At 41.1% G+C, this 21,773-nt stretch overlaps 1 protein-coding gene across 5 annotated transcripts in view; it reads right to left on the minus strand.

The window, feature by feature from the left end:
* The window catches only part of PARD3B (par-3 family cell polarity regulator beta), a 697,616-nt gene that overhangs the window by 284,523 nt on the left and 391,320 nt on the right, over positions 1-21,773 (minus strand). The gene's annotated exons all lie outside the window — the stretch shown is intronic.

A 21,773-nucleotide genomic window follows, 5' to 3' on the forward strand; every position in this document is an offset into this window, starting at 1 on the left:
CGCACTCAGAAATGATTAGAACAAGTTACAGGAAGGAGATTTTAGGATGAGTGAGGAAATAGTTAATTACCTCACATCCGGATGTGAACGGAAGAAGAAGCTGATTCCGTTCAATCTTGTCATACCAAGATGGATGCGTCCCAGCCATGCTCCAGCAAGTAAGCAAAGAATCATGTGATTTATAACCTGTTTTTATGACTCCTTGCTAACACTAGTTAACCCATAAATTTTAGAATGACTTGTGGAATGTATTGATGTTACTACTGAGCTAATCTGCTTAACTGCTAAAAGTGGAGACAAGGAGGAGTAGCACTGTGTCAGAGCAGATTTATTAATAGAAGATGAAGGAAAAATAAAGAAGCTGCTGTGTTTTTTTACAAATACAGTGCATCTGGCAATCATTTATTCCAATTATTATCTGAATTAGCCTGAAACCAGAATACTTATCTAGAAAAGTTCTTAAGTAGAGGCGTTGTTAGGTAGAGGTAGCACTGTATAAGACACATCTTAGTTTTGGGGGAGGAAAATAGGAAGGGAAAATCTACCTACCAAAATAGGGGAAATAGGGGGGGAAATCTGGCTAGCATCCTTAGTCTGTTCAGCTTTAGTACATTATTTTATCCTCTGGTTAGGGCTGAAAAAGCTTTTTTCAGAAGGAGGAATGAATGCTGGGGGAAAAAAAGACTTCTTCAGGGGGAATATGAAGCCAGAAAGATTGTTAGCACCTAGTTAGGGCTCGGAAGAAAAAGATTCGAAAAAGCTACATTTGAAGTATAAGATGCATTATTTTCCTTCCTAAAAGAGGCTGAAAATTTGGGTGCATCTTATACTGCAAAAAATACAGTATATCTTTTTTTCAGTGAGAATTTTCTTTTAAATGGATTAAAACTATTCATTTATTTCCAGGAACGTTTATGAAAATGTTTCAAGTATTTTAACCCTCAATTTTCTGGCACAGAATGCATTTGGAAAACCAAGTTATCTGCATAGGCAAGCTGCTCCACTGGTTTGTTTGAAGACCAAAGTGACTGTCTCTTGAAGACATGGAAAATAGCATAAGGTTTTTTGAATAATAAATGAAAAGTGAATTAAAGCGGGGTCGCCAACATATCGAACCTCAGGGACCACTAAATTCATAATTTTAAATCCCAGCACCCACTAATATGATCTTCCTAATGACTGGCTGGGTGGGCATGGCTATGTGGTCATGTGACTGGTTGGGCATGGCCAACTTAATGTCACTCACATTGACCTCTATGGTCTCTCTTCACTCCTCCCTTCCCAGCTACTCTTTGCCTGCCAGCCCAGAAAGCAGTTGTTGGAGCTAAGCAGCCATCACAAGAAAAAGTTGGCAAAACACCTGGCTCAGTTCAAATTGTATCTCATGGAGAAGGAGGCTCAGCAGAACACCTCACTGAGGACTATGAGCATAGGCTTTCCAAGCAGAGGGAAGAACTGTGGCAGTACAAGGGCATGTATTGGTGCTTGGAGGTACAGCAGGCTGAGATGGTCAGCCAGTTCCAGGCCATGATGAAGTCCCACTGAAACAAAGCCCTCCGCCACCAATAGTACTTTCCTCCAGCCTTTGCCCAAAGTCCCACACAAGGAGGCCAAAGCATACTCCAAGTTGGAATTTCTGCTCCTTCTGACCCGCACAAAAAGACCCCAAAGGGGGTAATACTGCAGCAAAACATTCATTCATGTAGCCAGCCCTGCGGCCATAGTTTGAGGACCCCTGATTTAGTGCAATATAAAAAACACAAATAACTTTTCTGTGGACCACCCAACTTTTCTGATTGACCACCAGTTGGTGACTGTGGAATTAAAAGGCTTGCTGCACAAAAAGATGCCCATAGGGAAGTTAAAGAGCAGATCTACACAGCAGTGGCTACGGGGTGGGCGGGGAGGGAGGGCAAAAGATTCGCTAAAAACACAACTAGATCTTGTGTTTCCATAAATCGTGTCAATGGGCAGAGGAAGAAGGTAATTGACCTGGATTGTTTACAAATCTTTCCCAATTCTTTCTAATAATTAGGGTCAACAAAAGCTGCCTGAAGTGTAAGAAGAGAGAGTCACTATATCAAGTTTGGTTCTCCCAGATCAACAGCATTGCCTTTCCCAGGCCATTTTTGATAGTCAGCCATACTGTACAACTTGCTTACCCTTCAAGGACCTGAAGGTGGAAACTGCTGGCACTGCATTATGTCTGAAGTTCCTGTTTAAAATGGTTAGGAAGAACAATATGCCAGAAAAGGGAAGGAAGGAGGGGAAAAAAGAATATCTTCCTTCTGGAAGACAGATTCGTCACCTGTTTGTGTGGAAATTGGTCAAAATAGGATTTTTCCCAGACATGAATTGAGGAATAATGAGTGGTATTATATGATGATTTATTGCTGCAGGGAGTTATTTATTGCTATATTTTGGGTTTTGTTTTTTTACTTTTGACCATGGATTATTACATTTTATGTTTTTCCCCATATAATTTCCTGTGCCTATTTCATTTCTTTAATACAACTCACAAATGAACTAATAAACAACACCATGAAAGAGACTAAAGGAAGAAAAGAAGCAAAGACTTGAACTGGGGAATGTCGTCATAAACGTCCATGGGTTGGATGTTGGAGGGAGGGAAGGTGCCAAGTGATGAAACCTGGGTCACAATATTACAATATAAAGTTCAAATACATAAGAATACAGTGATCCCTCGATTTTCGCGATCTCGATCTTCGCGAAACGCTATATCGCGATTTTTCAAAAAATATTAATTAAAAAATACTCCACGGTTTTTTTGCTATACCGCGGTTTTTCCCACCCGATGACATCACTCTCTTCCTTTCTCATCTTTCTTTCTCTCTCTCTTTCTCTATCTTGCTTCTTCCTCTCTCACACTCTCTTCCTCCCTCTCTCATCTCTTTCTTTCCTTCTCTCTCTTTCTCTATCTCTCCCCCTCTTGCTCTTGAGCGGCGGGCGGGCGGGCGGCGGGCGGGCAGCAGCGAGGAGCCGAAGATCGGGGTTTCCCCTTTGCGTGGGTGGCGGGGAAGACCCAGGGAAGGTTTCTTCGGCCGCCCAGCAGCTGATCTGCTCGGCAGCGCGGCAGCAGCGAGGAGCCAAAGATCGGGGTTTCCCCTTTGCGTGGGCTGCGGGGAAACCCCGATCTTCGGCTCCTCGCTGCTGCCGCGCTGCCGAGCAGATCAGCTGCTGGGCGGCCGAAGAAACCTTCCCTGGGTCTTCCCCGCCGCCCACGCAAACTCCACCATCTGCGCATGCGCGGCCATGGAAAAAGGGCGCGCATGCGCAGATGATGTTTTTACTTCCGCACCACTATATCGTGAAAAATCGAGTATCGTGAGGGGTCTTGTAATGTAATCCTCACGATACTCGAGGGATCACTGTATAGCTTTTGTCCAAATGGCATCATCACTGTTACTTTAAAAAAAAATTAAAAAAAATTATTAGATTTGTATGTCGCCCTTCTCTGAAGACTCGGAGCGGCTCGCAACAATTATAACAATGTGACAAATCCAATATTTAAAATACATCTAAAACCCATCATTAAAACCATGCATCCATGTACCATTGCCTATGGGTACAGTGAACAACGGACCAATAAATGTGCTAAAAGAAAGATATCATAGTCCAGAAGCAGAAAAATAATGTTAAGATGCAGAAAGAAAAGGGGAAGGATGATGTACAAAGAGACTTAGAGCATTTTGAAATGTTTGAGATACGCAACACAACAGGCAAAGTTGCAGGATGCAGAACTAGCAAATGATAATTAGCACACACAACGTTTCAAAGACTTTAGTGGTGCAAAATTAAGAGAAAGATCATCATGGGATATAGGGAAAAATGTGTGCAAGAAAAAAATGAGCATGCATAGGGGGATAAAAGATGTGCTGGAAAAAGTTTTCAGTTTTGTTTTCATATGTATTAGCTATGAATTGAAAGAATGGTGCCAATGCTGAATATTTTTCCAGAGTAGTGTAGTATTTTGCTTTTAATGCAGATCTTATTGATTACTACGGTTCACTCTGAACATTCTGACAATAGAATAAGAGAGAATAAAATTCTTTATTGAACAAGTGTGATTGGAACACACAAGGAATTCGTCTTTGGTGCATATGCTCTCAGTGTACATAAAAGAAAATAAGCATTTGTGTCTAGTTGTCTTGGTGTGCAGTGCTCTATAGTGCTGTTTTGAGGGTAGGAGATGAAACAATTTATGTCCAGGATGCAAGGAATCAGTAAATATTTTCATGACCCTATTTTGACTCGTGCAGTATACAGGTCCTCAACGGAAGGCAGGTTGGCAGCAACTGTTTTTTCTGCAGTTCTGATTATCCTTTGAAGTCTGATTATCCTTTGAAGTCTTGTTGGGTTGCAGAACCAAACCAGACAGTTTAGAGGCGTGGATGACAGACTCAATAATTCCTCTGTAGAACTGTATCAGCAGCTCTTTGGGCAGTTTGAGCTTTCTGAGTTGGCACAGAAAGAACGCTTTGTGGTGCTTTTTGATGACTTTTTGATGATACGTGAACATTTTAAGTCTTGAGATATGATAGAACCTAGAAATTTGAAGGTCTCTACTGTTGATACTGTGTTGTCTAGTATTGTAAGAGGGGGGATGGGCGGGGTCATTGGCCATGGCACCATGGGACTCCTTTGCTCCCATGAGGGTAGTCCTGAATCCCCACCGTCAACTGAACTGGACCCGATCCTCCTTGCAGGGGAGGCTACGTAGGGGACACTGTTGGGGGCCTGGTTGGGGGTCAGCAAATCCCTGCCAGGCGAACCAACTTGGTCTCACGCCAGCGGTGGTGTGAAGTCAGCTTGCCAACATTAGCCATGGACGATCATCGCAACGCAGGAGATTGAAGAGCGGTAATATCTGGGAAGAGAGCAAATATGAAGCGTTGGCTACATGAAGAAATTTTAAGCAGTGTGCTGGTGAGTCGGGAGTACTAAAACAATTTGAAAAGGGAATTTTTGAGAATTTGCTGCGACTGGAATTGGAAAAGCCGGAAATGGGGTCGTAGCGGCTGTATAAGGATGAAGGCATACAGCGACAGCGATGACACAGCGTAAAGCCTAAATATGTTCTCTTCTTCTCTTGGAAGAGCTTTAATAGCTGGGAAAGAAGAAGGAACTGGGATCCGGATCGATTTGGCTTGGTGTTTATTTGAGCATTTTTGTTTTCGTCAAAGTGATTTCCCTGGGTATTTAAAGAAAGAATTGACGTGTCAGCCTCAAATAAAGCTCGCCATCTTTAATTTGAAGAGCTATGGTAAAGAAGAAAGTACGGTGCTAACATCGTTACAGCAGAGAGGAGTGCAACAGAGCTATACCACAAAAAACTCATTAACAAGATAAGTCTTTAGTTTATGTTTCCTTTCCTAGTTAAGGCATTTTTCTTTCGGAGATATAATTGCTGGTGTTTTATGGAACGTCAAGGAGCGATATGGTGTAAAATGCAGTGTTACAGAGTATCACGGAGGGCCACGGAGCGTGACGGAAAAGGAACTTGAAAATTAATAAAGAAAAAGGAAAAGAGAACAACACTATTTGAAGGGTATCAGCAGAGACATAAAAATACTTCGTGGCAAGAGACTTTACTTCCATTAAAATTGGCTAACTATTAATTTTAAATCAGATTGGACTGGACTTGAAATATGGACTCATATTTAAATAAATATGAAAGAATCAAAGTCGTTTGGTATTGCTAATAGTACTAAGGGAAGGTGTTCTTTGAAAAGATGGAATAAATAAATTAAAATTTTATAATTATATTAAGATGGAGATCAGGTGAATTAGGTGCAGCTCAGACTATAAGAAAAATGGAATGTTAAGGGGAATGCATTTCGGTTTGGGGTTTTGTATGAGTTGAAGAAAAGGGGAATTAACAGATTTGAATAAAAATGATGTGTAACTAAGAGGTTTATTAAGAACTCTTGATAAATTTAAACTTAAAGAATAAATTTTAAAATATTGTAATATTCGAAACATGGAATTAGGGAAATATGGAAACATTTAAATAATGAATATAGAGTTGGGTTAAGTTTTTTTAAAATCTTTTTAACTATGTATTTTTGTGTTGAAGAAGACTGATATTAATAATTATTATAAATATACTGTATTTCAAGGGGGAGAGAAGTGGAATAGAAACAGAGATGAGCTAGGGTGAGAATATAAGAATACAAGAAAATAAGAAAATAATATTAAAGAATGTAGGGTACAATTAGTAGGTGTCTTATCAGATATAATTAACATGGAACAAGCATAAAAATGGAATTAGAAATGCAATGAATTTTGATGGATAATTAATGAATTGTTATTTGAGGTAAAGCATTTTGAAATAGAATTAAGAGATCTAAAACACTGTATTAAAATATAAAAGTTACTGATTTAAAAAGATAAAAATTGCTAATTCAGAAGATATGGAACAGCTTGTTTGATACACTTTTTAAGATGAAATTTATACAATGTATTGTATTGATTATTGACAATATATAGATTACAGTCTATTGATAGTCTAGGGATAATTAGAATATTTAGATCATATTTTTTAAGCTAAAACTAAATATAAATTAATTTGGATCTAAGAGGAGGAGATTTCTTTTTTATCTATTGTGACCATTGTTATTAGAATTGGGCATGAGAATTCCACTGGTTATACAGCACTAATATTAGAGTAGGGTATAAATATATATAACTTAATTTCAGTAGGTCTTTGGGGAAGTCTCCTTTTCTTCATTACATTAATTTTCTTTTGTTTTTCTTTTTTCTCTTTTAATGCAAGAGAAAGCAATATAGAAATAATACTAGATATAATTGGCTTGTTATAAGCACAGAAGAATTGGTTTGTTATAAGCAGAGAAGAATTGGTTTGTTATAAGCACAGAAATGGAATAAAAAAATACAATGAATTTTGTTGGGTAATCAATGTATTGTTATTTGATGGAAAGTACTTTGAAATAGAATTAAGATATTTAAATCATTGATTCAAATATAAAGTTACCAATCTAAAAAGAAAAAAAAAGATCAAGATAGAAGATAGGGAAGGCTAGATTTGGGGAAAAAAATTTCCTCCTTTTTACTTTTAAGATGGAAACTATATGATATATTGTATAGATTATTGAAAACATATAGATTAAAGAATATAGATAATTATAAATTAATTATAAATTTTTGAAAAATGCATTAATTTATGAAGGGGTAGAGATTGATTTGGATCTGGGAGGGGGAAGCATTTTTCTTTATTTATTGGGATCATTATTGTTAGAGTAGGGCACGAGAATCCTGCTGGCTACACAGTGCAAATACTAGAGTAGGGCACAAAGATATATAACTTGATTCCAGTGGGTTTTTTGAGAAGCTTCTTTTTCTTTGATCTGGTTAATTTTTTCTTTTTCGTAAAGTATAATGCAAGAGAAATTATTACAAAAATAACAATTGACTATAGAAATTATTAAAATACAGAAAATATAGATTATAATGATAGAAAGGTTTAATAAGGGTTGAAAGGTTTTTATTTGAAGAAGTTTCAAAGAAGTGGAATTTTTTCCTTTAGGCTACCGGAATCAATAAATTTAGGTTAGGGCACGATGATTCCGCTGGGCATGCAGTGATAAGCTTAGATTAGAGCAAGAGGATTAAGCTGGGTATAAAGCTTTTTATTTGTGGTTTCATTCCAGTGGGTCAATAGGGGAACTTTTTACTCTTGGTTACTTTCATGGGGTTATTTCCCCATTTTATATTATTTTCTATTTTGGTTTTTTATTACTTAAAGATATAAGATTTAAAGACGGTTGAAGTTAAATAAGGGTTATGGTTGGATGTTCCACGAAATTCATTAGATTTACAGGAAGATAGGAGGCGAAGTGTAAAAAGAAGAGGAAGTTTCCTTTTTATTTCTTTCTCTTTTTCTTTTCTTTTTTTTCCTCTTCGGTCTGTACCTTTATTCTTTCTTTTTCTTTCCTTTTTTCCTTTTTGTAGCTATTTTTTATTTGTTTATAATTCCTTTAAAAAGGAATTTTTAATTAGTTTTTTTTAATTCTGTAATTCGGCTAATTGGGCGTTACCATGAGATGTTTTTTGTTTGATCTTTTTTGGTTTCCTCCCCTTAGTTTGTTATTGGAAGTTTTCTGGTGTTTTTTTAGAGGTTTCTTAATGGGCGATTATCATTTTAAAAAGTTACATGAAAATTGACATAGAAAAGATATAGAGAAATTTGAAATTTTATAACCTAATCATCTTTTAGATATTGAAAATGTGAACAGCTTAAAGGAGGTTTAGCTAATAGCATTGTTATATAATGCAAGAAAATAGGCAGCTATTTTTTATCCAGATGTCAAAAGTTAAGGAGGAAGCATTGGGGTTTTTTTGAATACCATATTTTTAAAAGTGACCTATTATAAAGCAATTTGATTGTATTGGTATTTCTTTGTATTGTGTATGGAGAGAGAAAATAAAAAAATCTTTTAGTATTGTAAGAGGTGGTAGAATGGGAAGGTTTCTCCTAAAGCCTACCACCATTTCTACAATTTTGAGTGTTCAGTTCCAGATTGTTCCATTCGCATCATGAGGCATTAAAACACCCCTGCGCGCACACACCTTTCTCTTATCAGTCCACTGTTTTCTTTTACTGCGGGAACTGCATAACCCAAGGAAACCCAGAAAAATAACTTATTCAAATAAATGGGTGTATAATGAAGTTTCTAAATAGAAATTTATTAAGACTTTTCAAAAGTACAAGAAAACACAAGAAAATAAAGAGCTCAGTAAGTAATAAATGGTAAGTAAAAAATGTAAACAGTTTGTTATGATTTTTGATGGAGAAAGTCCAAAAAGATACTTGGATTAATCCAACTGCTCTAAAAAAAAATTAAAATTTAGTCAAAATAGCATGCTGGTTGCTACTTAATAAAGAATTTTGGAGCCTTGAGAAAATGATAGTTATTTAAATATATTACTAAATCTGGTGATATTTGCATGTTTGGAACTAAATGCACAATGCAATAATGAGTAAATTAATTCAAGTAATTAATAAAATCAGGAGAGAGGAAGGAAAAGAAAGGAAACGGAGAGCAAGTATTGCCATCCATAGTAAAGATCACTGACAAAAGCAATTTAACTCTGCTGTCCTCCGGGACATTGAGGGCTTGTACACACAAAAAAAAGAGAGAGAAAATGAGAGAAACCAGTTTAAAGGGGACCTGGTTGCTAGGTCACAAAGTGCAAGCTTCCTTTGTTCATTAATTGCCATTGTGGAGACTACCATTATTGCCAAATTAGCAACTGCTGAAATGGACTGTGAGCACTGCCCTGTGTGCAAGGTGAAGGGACTTAAAATGAATCAAGACATGAGCCTCAGTGAGAGAGGTACAGTGGTACCCATTTGAGGCTGAAAAGGAACAACAAAAAATAAAAGAAAAATCAGTGAAGAAGGCTCAGCTAAAATAAAAGGTTTTCTGGTCTGTAGAGGAAAAAAGGAAGGTTGCTTTCTAGTGAGAAAACAACTTTGATTGCTAGTTTTCTCCACTGGCTCTAAATATAGGATTCTCCTGTAGTGCTTAATCCATACTAAGTCTCGGTTTGGGGCTTGAATTCACAATTTACCTTCATTTTTATAAAACAGAGAAACATGGATGATAAAGATATGACCCCTAAGTAATAACTTATATACACATGGATAATAATAATATTTTATTTATTTATTTATTTTATTATTTAGATTTGTATGCCGCCCCTCTCCGCAGACTCGGGGCGGCTCACAGCAAAATACAACAAATCATGACAAATCCAAATAAATTTAAAATATTTAAAAAGATTTAAAAAGAACCCCATTTACTAACATACACACACACAAACATACCATGCATAAATTAGACATGCCCGGGGGAGGTGTTTCAGTTCCCCCATGCCTGACGACAAAGGTGGGTTTTAAGGAGTTTATAGAAGGCGGGGAGAGTAGGGGCAGTTCTAATCTCTGGGGGGAGTTGGTTCCAGAGAGTCGGGGCCGCCACAGAGAAGGCTCTTCCCCTGGGGCCCGCCAACCGACATTGTTTAGTTGACGGGACCCGGAGAAGGCCCACTCTGTGGGACCTAATCGGTCGCTGGGATTCGTGCGGCAGAAGGCGGTCTCAGAGATATTCTGGTCCAGTGCCATGAAGGACTTTAAAGGTCATAACCAACACTTTGAATTGTGACCGGAAATTTATCGGCAGCCAATGCAGATTGCGGAGTGATGGTGAAACATGGGCATACCTAGGTAAGCCCATGACTGCTCTCGCAGCTGCATTCTGCACGATATGAAGTTTCCGAACACTTTTCAAAGGTAGCCCCATGTAGAGAGCATTACAGTAGTCGAACCTCGAGGTGATGAGGGCATGAGTGACTGTGAGCAATGAGTCCCGGTCCAGATAGGGCCGCAACTGGTGCACCAGGCGAACCTGGGCAAACTCCCCCCTCGCCACAGCTGAAAGATGGTTCTCTAATGTGAGCTGTGGATCGAGGAGGACGCCCAAGTTGCGAACCCTCTCCGAGGGGGTCAATAATTCCCTCCCCCAGGGTGATGGACGGACAGATGGAATTGTCCTTGGGAGGCAAAACCCACAGCCACTCCGTCTTATCTGGGTTGAGTTTGAGTCTGTTGACACCCATCCAGGCCCCAACAGCCTCCAGACACCGGCACATCACTTCCACTGCTTCATTGACTGGACATCGGGTGGAGATGTAAAGCTGGGTATCATCAGCGTACTGATGATACCTCACCCCATGCCCTTGGATGATCTCACCCAGTGGTTTCATGTAGATATTAAATAGCAGGGGGGAGAGGACCGACCCCTGAGGCACCCCACAAAGGAGAGACATCGGAGTCGACCTCTGACCCCCCACTAACACCGACTGCGACCGACCGGAGAGGTAGGAGGAGAACCACTGAAGAACAGTGCCTCCCACCCCCAACCCCTCCAGCCGGTGCAGAAGGATACCATGGTCGATGGTATCGAAAGCTGCTGAGAGGTCAAGGAGCACCAGGACAGAGGATAAACCCCTGTCCTGGGCCCGCCAGAGATCATCCATCAATGCAACCAAAGCAGTTTCCGTGCTGTAAGCGGGCCTGAAACCTGACTGCTGGGGACCTAGATAATTGGCTTCTTCCAAGGACCTTTGGAGCTGGAGTGCCACCACCTTCTCAACAACCTTCCCCATAAAGGATGATAGTTATTAAGTAAGGCTGGGTCCAGGGAAGGCTTCTTGAGGAAGTGCCGCCTTGAGCGCCACTTTGTAAGTCTTAATAAAAGCTCTTACAAGTGTTCGATCAGATTCAGACCTACTCTTCCTCCATCGCTTCTCTAGATGTCTCTTCTGGTGTTTCAACTCCTGGAGCTCCTCATTGAACCATGGAGCTCTACGGGGTCTAGCGCCATGGAGAGGTCGCAAAGGCGCAATCGGGTCAAGAGCCTCCGCTGCAGCCTTGTTCCAGGCCTCCGCAAGAGACTCCACCGAACTGTGGACAAGTGCCTCTGGAATAACCCCAAGCACCGTCTGAAAGCCCTCTGGGTCCATCAGGCGTCTGGGGCGGAACATCTTAATTGGTGCCGCCTCCCTGCAGGGAAGGATTGGAGCCAGGAAGTCAAGCCGTAGTAGAAAATGGTCTGACCATGACAAAGGCAATGTTTCTAAGCCCCTTAGTCTCAGACCATTACTCAATTGCTCGGAAAGGAATACCATGTCAGGTGCGTGCCCTCCCTCGTGAGTCGGACCCTGTACTACTTGAGTCAGGTCCATGGCTGTCATGGTGGCCATGACAGCCATGTGCCAACCCAGCCATGTGCCAACCCAGAGGTTTCACCAAGTGACGGCAGGTTGAAGTCCCCCAGGACAATAAGTCCGGGGAACTCCACCGCCAACCCGGTTACCACCTCGAGTAGCACAGGCAGGGCTTTTGACATGCAGCTGGCAGGTATTATTATTATTAACAATAATAATAATAAATTTTATTTACCGTCAAAGACCATCAATATAATATTAATAATAATTAAAAGGAAAAAGAACAGGAAACATGACTTTTGGCTGAGCAACCAAGATTGACCCATCGTAACTATACAAGAGATGTACATACACATGCATAAAATATATATGAACCATGTAGCATAAAATTATTCAATCCAAGTAGGAAAAGAGGGTGGAAAAAAGAAAGCACAACTGCATCCCCCTTTTTGTAATCCCTACTTTTGGTATTTCTCTAGCTATCAAAAAAAGCAAGCCTTCTTTGACTATATTTTTTATCCCTGCAAGCTCAAAAGACGGACTTGAAGCTAGATTAGAGTCTTCTCTTTCTCCAACCTGCCCCACTGCAATGAGAGCCATAATAAAATAGTCTATTTTTTAAGATCGTCCAAGCAGTTGGTCATTCTCTGCTATGCAAAGCAAACTGAGACATCTTCTGAATGTCTAGGACTAGAAGGAATTCAGAGTAACCATGTCATGCTATTTTACCCCAGTTCAAAGCCTTAATTGAGGTGGGGGCGGGGAAACGGATTTGGTATGGGTAGACTTCATTTTCAAACAGTATGGAATGCCAATTTTGATTTGGTTTTATTTGTTTGGAAGTTCAGCTACTGCAAGCTACTTCTGCTGATCATTGGCTGCCAGCAGTTTGGCAGAGCAAATCTCCGTAGGCTCAAGGTTGACTCAGCCTTCCATCCTTCCAAGGTCAGTAAAATGAGGACCCAGATTGTTGGGGGCAATATGCTTACTCTCTGTAAACCGCTGTAAAGCATTGTGGAGTAGTATATAAGTCTAAATGCTATTGCTAATACATATGCTCATTTCTCCTGTTTTACAGCAGCAGCACCCTGTGAAGATAGGATAGGCAGAGAGATAGACCAGCCCCGAAATCACCCATTGCTGAAAGAGAACTACATTAATCTATAGCATCTTGACCATTATACCACATTGCTCCCCATGTTGCAATACTTGGGCTTTAATGTATGAAGATTAAAACTCTGCATGGAATGTCCTGGTTCAGGAAGGCCTTACCTCATTATCTTCCTCCCCTACTTAAATGCCTGTAATATGTGTATTCACCATGATATTCCCCCTAAGCCTTGTAAGAAAACAAAAGAAAACAAGAACTGCATGCTTAGTTTGTCCTCGCCTTTAAATGGAGCTGATCAAACTGATCAACTATTGTGGTGCTTTTGGAATAGATTAAATTAGACTAATTTTGACTCTTGTTTCATATACCAATAGAGTTAAGTTGATAAAACTTGAGAGGAAAGTACAAAGACATATGGCATAAGGGTTGATATAGATGGCCGCCATATGTGTTACAATGACACTTGGGAGGATTAATTTCCATTAAAAGGATATAGAATTTTTGTCTTTGAAAATATAATGTCATTCTTGATGCAATCATTAGGGCAGATGGTTGTGATCAATTATCTTAGATTCTACTATCAATTATTTTTGGCATTTTCTTGGATTTTACAGCTGGATAAAAAACCCAGGTGAATACAATTATTATAACAATCGCACTTAGACTTGTATACTGACCCATAGTGCTTTATAGCACACTCTGTCAGCACAATGTCAGCACATTATATAAAAATCTTATTCCAGATATTCCACTGTTAGAAAATGTTCTACTTATGTCCATAAATGTGGCTATGTCATCTTACATATTATACTTAGCAACATATAGCTAATGAATGTCATGAAGTTCCAACCTTTTATAAATACTTGTAAGACTCTTTGAATGTGAAATATAATATGGATGTGAAAAAAAGTAATTGCAAATATTTATTGTATTCAGTTTGATCAAAAGAGACAAATTAAATACTTCCTTCTTTTTAGCATCCCATAGAGCAGCCTCCCCAGATATTTTTTGAAAAGTAGGAAGAAAAGAAGGGGAAAAAACATGACAGCATTTGTTTAACAAGTAAACTCAGTTGAACACTTCATTAGTTCTCACTAATGCATCTAAAATTAGGGAACACGTTGAACAGGCTTATGTTCGTTTATGGCCTAAGAGCATTTTATAGGGATCCTGTCAAAATATGGAGTGAAGTGGCAAAGATTAACAACACACTGTACTTGCTTGAATAAAAGTGAAGTTTCCCTCTCTCACCTCCTTGAATCATTCATACTATTTAAAACCAGCTAAAATCATTTATTCAAAATTCCTACTGAGAACACACATACTCTCCTAGAATAATTCAGAACATTTAGTTGCCTTTTTCCTTTGATAACGTCATTTCATTTAATAGCCTACAATAGTAGATTATTTTAAAAATTGAATAAAAAGAACAGTAATTTTTGTATTGCACTTAAACACATTGAACTTTAGCATAGAATCCAGGTGTTGGAAAATAATTGGTCACTCTATCCTGCCCTATCAGACCACATTAGGAATAATGTGTCCATGTCTGGCCACTACAACTCTAAAAGGACAGTGACAATTGGGGGAAATTAAAGCAAGACATGAAATTTCAAAGATGAAGAAGCATAGAGAAACCAGGTGTGCTCTTGATCATGATTTCGTAATTTAAGGAAGTAGGTCAAGCTGGCTGTGGGTTCTAATCAACAATTAAGGTCACAGAGCAGTACTTGTTAACTTGCAGTTAGCACTTATTAGGTGCTAATCACAAAGCTACAGAAAGAAAAGCTGCTCAGGAAGAGTTAGCATGTTAGATACAGAAGAAGTGAAACGATATTTGATTTTAAAGACTGTGCAGGCCTGACAAAGGAAAAAAAAGAAGACATGCCTTCCTGTCCCCAGCAGTGTGGTAACACTTCCTAAGAAGCCTGGATTCTGGTTGTTCACATATAAACTTCTGAGCACATATAATGTATACATACTGTATATGCATACAATGACTTTTCAGATCTATCTCATTCTGTCGATATTAAGAAACTACACATTATAATTTATAATGGATGATATAAGATTATAGACCTTAACATAGCCATCAATACCGTCTTCTGACGCATGAATCCCAGCGACCGATAAAGTCCCACAGAGTTGGCCTTCTCTGGGTCCCATCAACTAAACAATGTTGTCTGGTGGGCCCCAGGGGAAGAGCCTTCTCTGTGGCGGCCCCGGCCCTCTGGAATCAACTCCACCCTGGAGATTAGAACTGCCCCCACCCTCCTTGCCTTTCATAAGTTACTAAAGACCCACTTATGTCGCCAGGCATGGGAGAACTGAGATACCCCCCAGGCTTATTCAGTTGTATGTTGTATGGTGACGCATTGTGACATTCTCCTCCTCCATGGAACTGGGGTGGGCATGGTCTGTGTATGACACATCCAGCCCGCAGGCTGCCAATTTAATAGTAAAGATGGTAAAAATTGTCCGTCATGATCAGTTTCTCTAATTTTTCCCCTTTTCATTCAAGGCCACAATTATCCACAGCTAAGGATAGGTGGGATGGTCCCTCAAAATTTGTTATCAATATTTGCTATATTTTTATTTAGAATTGTTTACACAGAATGTGAACTTTATTTATTTTATTTATTAGATTTGTATGCCGCCCCTCTCCATAGATATATTTTACTATGAGTATCTCCTCTATAAACTTCATCATGTATTTTTCTATGTGTATATATATATATATATATATATATATATATATATATATATATATATATATATATATATATATAAAACCCTCATTGTGTATTGGACAAAACAAACAAACAAAAAACAAACAAACAAATAAACATATACATATACCGTATTTTTCGCTCTATAAGACGCACCTGCTGATAAGACGCACCTAGTTTTTAGAGGAGGAAAATAGAAAAAAAAATATTTTGAGCCAAAAAGTAGGCTAAAATATTTATTACAATAACACTGCCCTAGGGGAATTGGGAAAATATACAAACAAGCCCCCCTCTCTCTTTCTTTCTATCTCTCCCTCTTTCTCTCTACCTTTCTTTCTCTTTCTCTCTCTCCCTTTCTCTGTCCCTCTCTTTCTTTCTCTCTGCCCCTCTTTCTTTCTCTCTGTCCCTCTCTTTCTTTCTCTCTGTCCCTCTCTTTCTTTCTCTCTGTCCCTCTCTTTCTTTCTCTCTGTCCCTCTTTCTTTCTCTCTGTCCCTCTCTTTCTTTCTCTCTGTCCCTCTCTTTCTTTCTCTCTGTCCCTCTCTTTCTTTCTCTCTGTCCCTTTCTTTCTCTCTGTCCCTCTTTCTTTCTCTCTGTCCCTCTCTTTCTTTCTCTCTGTCCCTTTCTTTCTCTCTGTCCCTCTTTCTTTATCTCTCTTATCTCTCCTTCTTTCACTCACTCTCTTTGTATCTCTCTCTTTCTCTCTCTCCTTCTCTATCTCTCCCTCTTTCTCTCTCCCCCTTTCTATCTCTCCTCTCCCTTTCTCTGACCCTCTCTTTCTTTCTCTCTGTTCTTCTTTTTCTTTCTCTCTGTCCCTCTTTCTTTCTCTCTGTCCCTCTCTTTCTTTCTCTCTGTCCCTCTCTTTCTTTCTCTCTGTCCCTCTTTCTTTCTCTCTGTCCCTCTCTTTCTTTCTCTCTGTCCCTCTCTTTCTTTCTCTCTGTCCCTCTCTTTCTTTCTCTCTGTCCCTCTTTATTTCTCTCTGTCCCTCTCTTTCTTTCTCTCTGTCCCTCTCTTTCTTTCTCTCTGTCCCTCTCTTTCTTTCTCTCTGTCCCTCTTTCTTTCTCTCTCTTATCTCTCCTTCTCTCAATCACTCTCTTTGTATCTCTCTCTTTCTCTCTCTCCTTCTCTATCTCTTCCTCTTTCTCTCTCCCCCTTTCTATCTCTCCTCTTCCTTTCTCTCTCTTTCTTTCTCCCTTATTTTTTCTGTTTTTCTGCTGTGGGCGGTTTAGGGCCCCTCAAACCCTGACGACCTCGCCCCTGGATCCTGGCCGGGACAGGGCAGCTTCCTCTGACAGGCGCCGCGCGGGGCCGAGGGGGCTCAGCAGGAGGCGCATCGGCGGGCGGAGAGAGGGAAGGGGGGGCAGCGGCGTCCCTCCTGGCCTTGGCGGGCCGCCCGACCCTCCCCACCTTCTGCAAATGCGGCGGGCGGTGGGGAGAGAGCGAGGAGCCGGCTCCGGCGGGCGTGGGGCTTGGCTGGCTGGCTGGCGGGGGGAGCGCCGCTGGTGGTGCGAAGGGAGACCCTCCTCCGGGAGGGAGGGGGCCAGGCAGCAGCTAGCCAGCCGAGTTCGCAGCCAAACTTTGCACAGGCGGCGGCCGGCTGCGAGCGACTGGCTGGGTTTTGGGTCTTCGAGACCTCCCCGCCTCCTGAAGCGATTCCCGTAGCCTTCCCAAAGGCTCGGAACCGCCAACGCTCCTCCGGTGCCGCTCCGCCTCCTAAACCTGCGGGGTGGAGGCGTCCCCCGGCCCAGCACTTCCGGAGGCCGAAAGGCGCGGCTCTCTTCGGGGTTGGGAAGAGGAGAGGCGGCGACAGAGGCAGCGGTCTCCAGATGAGTATATCGCTGCCGCCCCCTCTGCTCCAGCGCCTCCCCCCCCCTGCCTGCATCTTCGCTCCATAAGACGTGGCTGATTTTTCATCCTACTTTGGGAGGAAAAAAACTGCGTCTTATGGAGCGAAAAATACGGTACATATATATATACACACACACACCAGGGTGATTCGACACAAAAATATGCAACCCTTCCCTGGTACAGAGCTGAAGGGATTGGATACTGTAGCCTAGAGTTTAATTCTCTGCCTTACAAGGCCAAGGTTGCAGATCAAGTCCCAGTGAGGGTATGGCTAGCTGATGAGGCCAAAATAAGGCCGAAATAGATCTACCCTAGTCTCCCTTAATCTACAAATTCAGCCAAAACATGTGACACATATACAATATAGTTTGTCGGCTATTAATATATTAAATGCCTTGGAAAGTGCCCTGGATTGGGCCAAGAGGCAAAATAGGAGCTGTGATGTTCCTTCAATATACCAGGGTGATTCGACACAAAAATATGTAACCCTTCCCTGGTACAGAGCTGAAGGGATTGGATACTGTAGCCTAGAGTTTAATTCTCTGCCTTACAAGGCCAAGGTTGTAGGTCATGTCCCAGTGATGGTAAGGCTAGCTGATGAGGCCAAACAAGGCCGAAATAGATCTATCCTACTCTCACTTAATTTTCAAATTCAGCCAAAACATGTGACATATATATATATGTGTGTGTGTGTGTGTGTGTGTGTGTGCATACACACACAAACGCACATTTTTTAGAGGCTATATTTCATTTCAGTTTTTTTCATGCAATGAATCCAATCACTTGAATGATGTTCAAAAGATGCTTATTATATCTGCAGATGAGCGGTAGGGTGGCTAATTGATTGTTAACAATCTAGACAGACTTGAGCAGTAAGTTGAGATGACTATGAACATGTAATTGAACTTGGAGAAATTGAGTAGAAAAATATAAGACACAAGTATAGGATAGAGAGACTGGTTCAGCATTAGTACATGTCAAGTGATCTTGGTGTCTTTGTCAACTACCAAGTGAAACTTAAACCAGCCAGGTGACTTAGGCTAGATATTAGGGTGAATTTCATAATTCAAGAACAGCCAGTAGAACAAGATTAATTGATTTCTTTTTTTAAAACAGAGGCTGAATGGTCAACCAGAAGAGAGGCTGTAGAATTGGACTACAGTGCTTTCCAGTTCTTTGATATTGTGAAATGAAACGTTTTAATTTATTATGTTTCCAAATTTATCTATTACTTTGCAAAACCTTTCTATTGAAAGATTATAGAGAAAGTGAGCACGGCGCCAAAAGCTAGTCTAAGGAAGGTTAGATTCAGACTACAGTAACAGATTGTATTCCTTGTTAAGTTTTTAGGATACACAATTTTTTTAAAAAGGGTCAATTACTGGGGGAAAAAGTGTTAATACAGTGATCCCCCGGTTATTGCGTCCCCGACCATTGCGAACAGGGTAATTCGCGATTTTTCAACCCGGAAGTCAAAACACCATCTGCCCATGCGTGCCCTTTTTTCTATGGGCACGCATGCGTAGATGGTGCCCGGCAGATCAGCTGCTGGGCGGCTTCCCTGGGTCTTCCCCCTCTTGCTGGCGAGAGGGCGAGCAGCGGGCATCAGCAAGGAGTTTCCCCACCGCCCACGCAAACTCCTCGCTGCCGCCCGCCCTTCGCCCGCCCACACCGTTCATTCTCGCGGCCAGAGCGAGCGCGGACAAGCTGTTCGCTGGCGCTAGCTCTCGCCTGCCTGCCCGCTAGCGAGGAGCCGCCTGCCTGCCCGCTAGCGAGGAGCCGAAGATTGGGGGCGGCGCGACGTCGCCACCGGCATGGGGGGCTTACCAGCACCCCCCGGACCCCCAACCCGGGTTTGGGGGGCTGCTAGGAAGCCCCCCATGCCGGCGGGGACGTTTTAAAACACCCGCGCGACTTTCCAATGAGTCCCGAAGACAAACGCGTTGTCTTCGGGACTCATTGGAAAGTGGCGCGGGTGTTTTAAAACATCCCCGCCGACATGAGGGGCTCGCTAGCACACCCCCAAACCCGGGTTGGGGGTTCGGGGGTGTGCTAGCGAGCCTCCCATGTCGGCGGGGATGTTTTAAAACACCCGCGCGACTTTCCAATGAGTCCCGAAGACAAACGCGTTGTCTTCGGGACTCATTGGAAAGTCGCGCGGGTGTTTTAAAACATCCCCGCCGACATGAGGGGCTCGCTAGCACACCCCCAAACCCCCAACCCGGGTTAGGGGGGTGCTAGCGAGCCCCCCATGTCGGCGGGGACGTTTTAAAACACCCGCGCCGCCCCCAATCTTCGGCTCCTCGCTAGCGCTGCGGAAGTAAAAACACCATCTGCACATGCGCAGATGGTGTTTTTACTTCCGCAGCGCTACTTCGCGAAAACCCGCTCGTTGCGGGGGGTCCTGGAACGGAACCCTCGCAAAGAGCGGGGGATCACTGTACTCTGTCCTTCTTAGTCCACACTAAAATAGTGAAGTGTGATCCCAGGATTATTTTGACAGCCTCAGTAAATGGCTCGAAAAACCTTACAACTGGACAATTTTCCTGGTCTTAAGAAAAAAAGCAATAAATGTTTGCATTTTGGCTCTGTCTTCCGTTCATTTATGGGTATCAAATGTAATGTTTAAAAGAGTCATTTAGAGCAGTTTCCCAACCCTGGCAACTTGAAGATATCTGGACTTCAACTCCCAGAATTCCCCAAGTTGCCAAGGTTGGGAAACACTGATTTAGAGTACTTTCCTTCCCTCTTTTCCCTACCTCATCATTACTCATCTACATTTTCAGGCATGATCTTTGCAGAGATACTATAAATTAGCTGGGACAGAGAGATTTCAATATTCACCACACACTTTAATTTGTGCTCGGCAACTGAATAGTTATCATCAGCACTCCTAGGGTTACGGCCTTTTCAACACTGCTTCATTTGGAAAACATGTATGGAATTATGAAAGGCAAGGAAATATATTTTATACTCAAATTGTTGGTAACCATTTATCTTTTAGTTGGTTTTCTGCCTTAAGCAAAAGATCCTAAACTGAAATTAGAAATAAAAAGTCTGAATAATATTATGTATGCGAAAGAAATAAAGAAGTTCAAAGCAGTCCCGAAAATTTGAAAAAAAAATTCTCAGATTAAAAACTCTCATTATATATTTGACAGCTTTGCATACATCTGTTTGAATTACCTGGCCTTTGCACTTGTAAAACTGTGTGAATTAACCAGCATTTGTTTTTGTTTTATTCAGCCTAGAAAAAGAAACCTATAAAATCATTCTCACTGGAGAGCATGTTCTGGAGGAAAAGAGACAAAATGAAAGTTTTTCATTGACATTTTAATATTTAATATTTTTATTTAGCTGTTCGCAACCTTAGCTTAAACCGAGGCATTTAATGTGATCACAAAGTGCTCCCTGTAGACCTACCCCTCTGAGACCTCCCTTTCAAAGTATGGAAATCTATTTTCATATGAATGACCAATAGTATTCCCTTACATATGCAGGAAACAGTGTATTGTTTTGGAGGGGCCTTTTTTTAAACAATAGATATGTTCTCAAGATAAGAGAGTATCATGGATGACCGCAAAAACATCAGCACAGAGATAATCAAATCACTAGAATAATCACTTAAGGCATAAATAAAGCATTTCCTACGGATTTTACTCTGCTAGTCATTGCCGACTATAACGGGCGGTGTTCATCTCCATTTCAAAGCCATTGAACAGCCCTGTGCAAACACATTTCCGCATTCATGTGGCCAGCATGACATCATGGAAGGATGTTAACTTCCCATCAAAGTGGTACCTACTTATTTATTTGCATGTGCATGCTTTCATTTTTTTCATTTTTAAATTTTATCTCCAAGGAATGCAGGCAAAGGAAAAGAGAAAGGAGACAACCAGAAGCAAGTTGGTTGGGTTCAGTTATAGCAGTCATGGTGCAAATGTTGGAAAATTAGGGATAAATAGTCTTAGTGTAAATCTATTGTATTCTTTGGAATATAAGAGTCACCTTTTTTGTGGAAATGTTGGTGCGTCTTATACACTGAATACATCCATTTTTTGCCTCCTGAAGTCCTGTTCCTGCATTCCATTTTTAAAAAAAAAAACAGGGTATGCAGAAGGTTTGGGAGGCCTGCAGGATGCCTTCCACCAGCCCCCAGAAGCACTCTGCACTCCTCAGTGTGCCCCTTTTTTTCCATGAACGAGTGAAAAATGGATGCATTTTTCAAAAAACGGGGTGCACAGAGGGTTTGTGAGGCTTGCAGAGTGCTCCTGGGGGCCGGAGAGGAAAAAAAACCTTTTTTCTTACTTAACTCTTTG

Source organism: Erythrolamprus reginae, chromosome 1, assembly GCF_031021105.1.
Source record: "Erythrolamprus reginae isolate rEryReg1 chromosome 1, rEryReg1.hap1, whole genome shotgun sequence".
In the NCBI taxonomy this organism is placed as follows: Eukaryota; Metazoa; Chordata; class Lepidosauria; order Squamata; family Dipsadidae; genus Erythrolamprus; species Erythrolamprus reginae.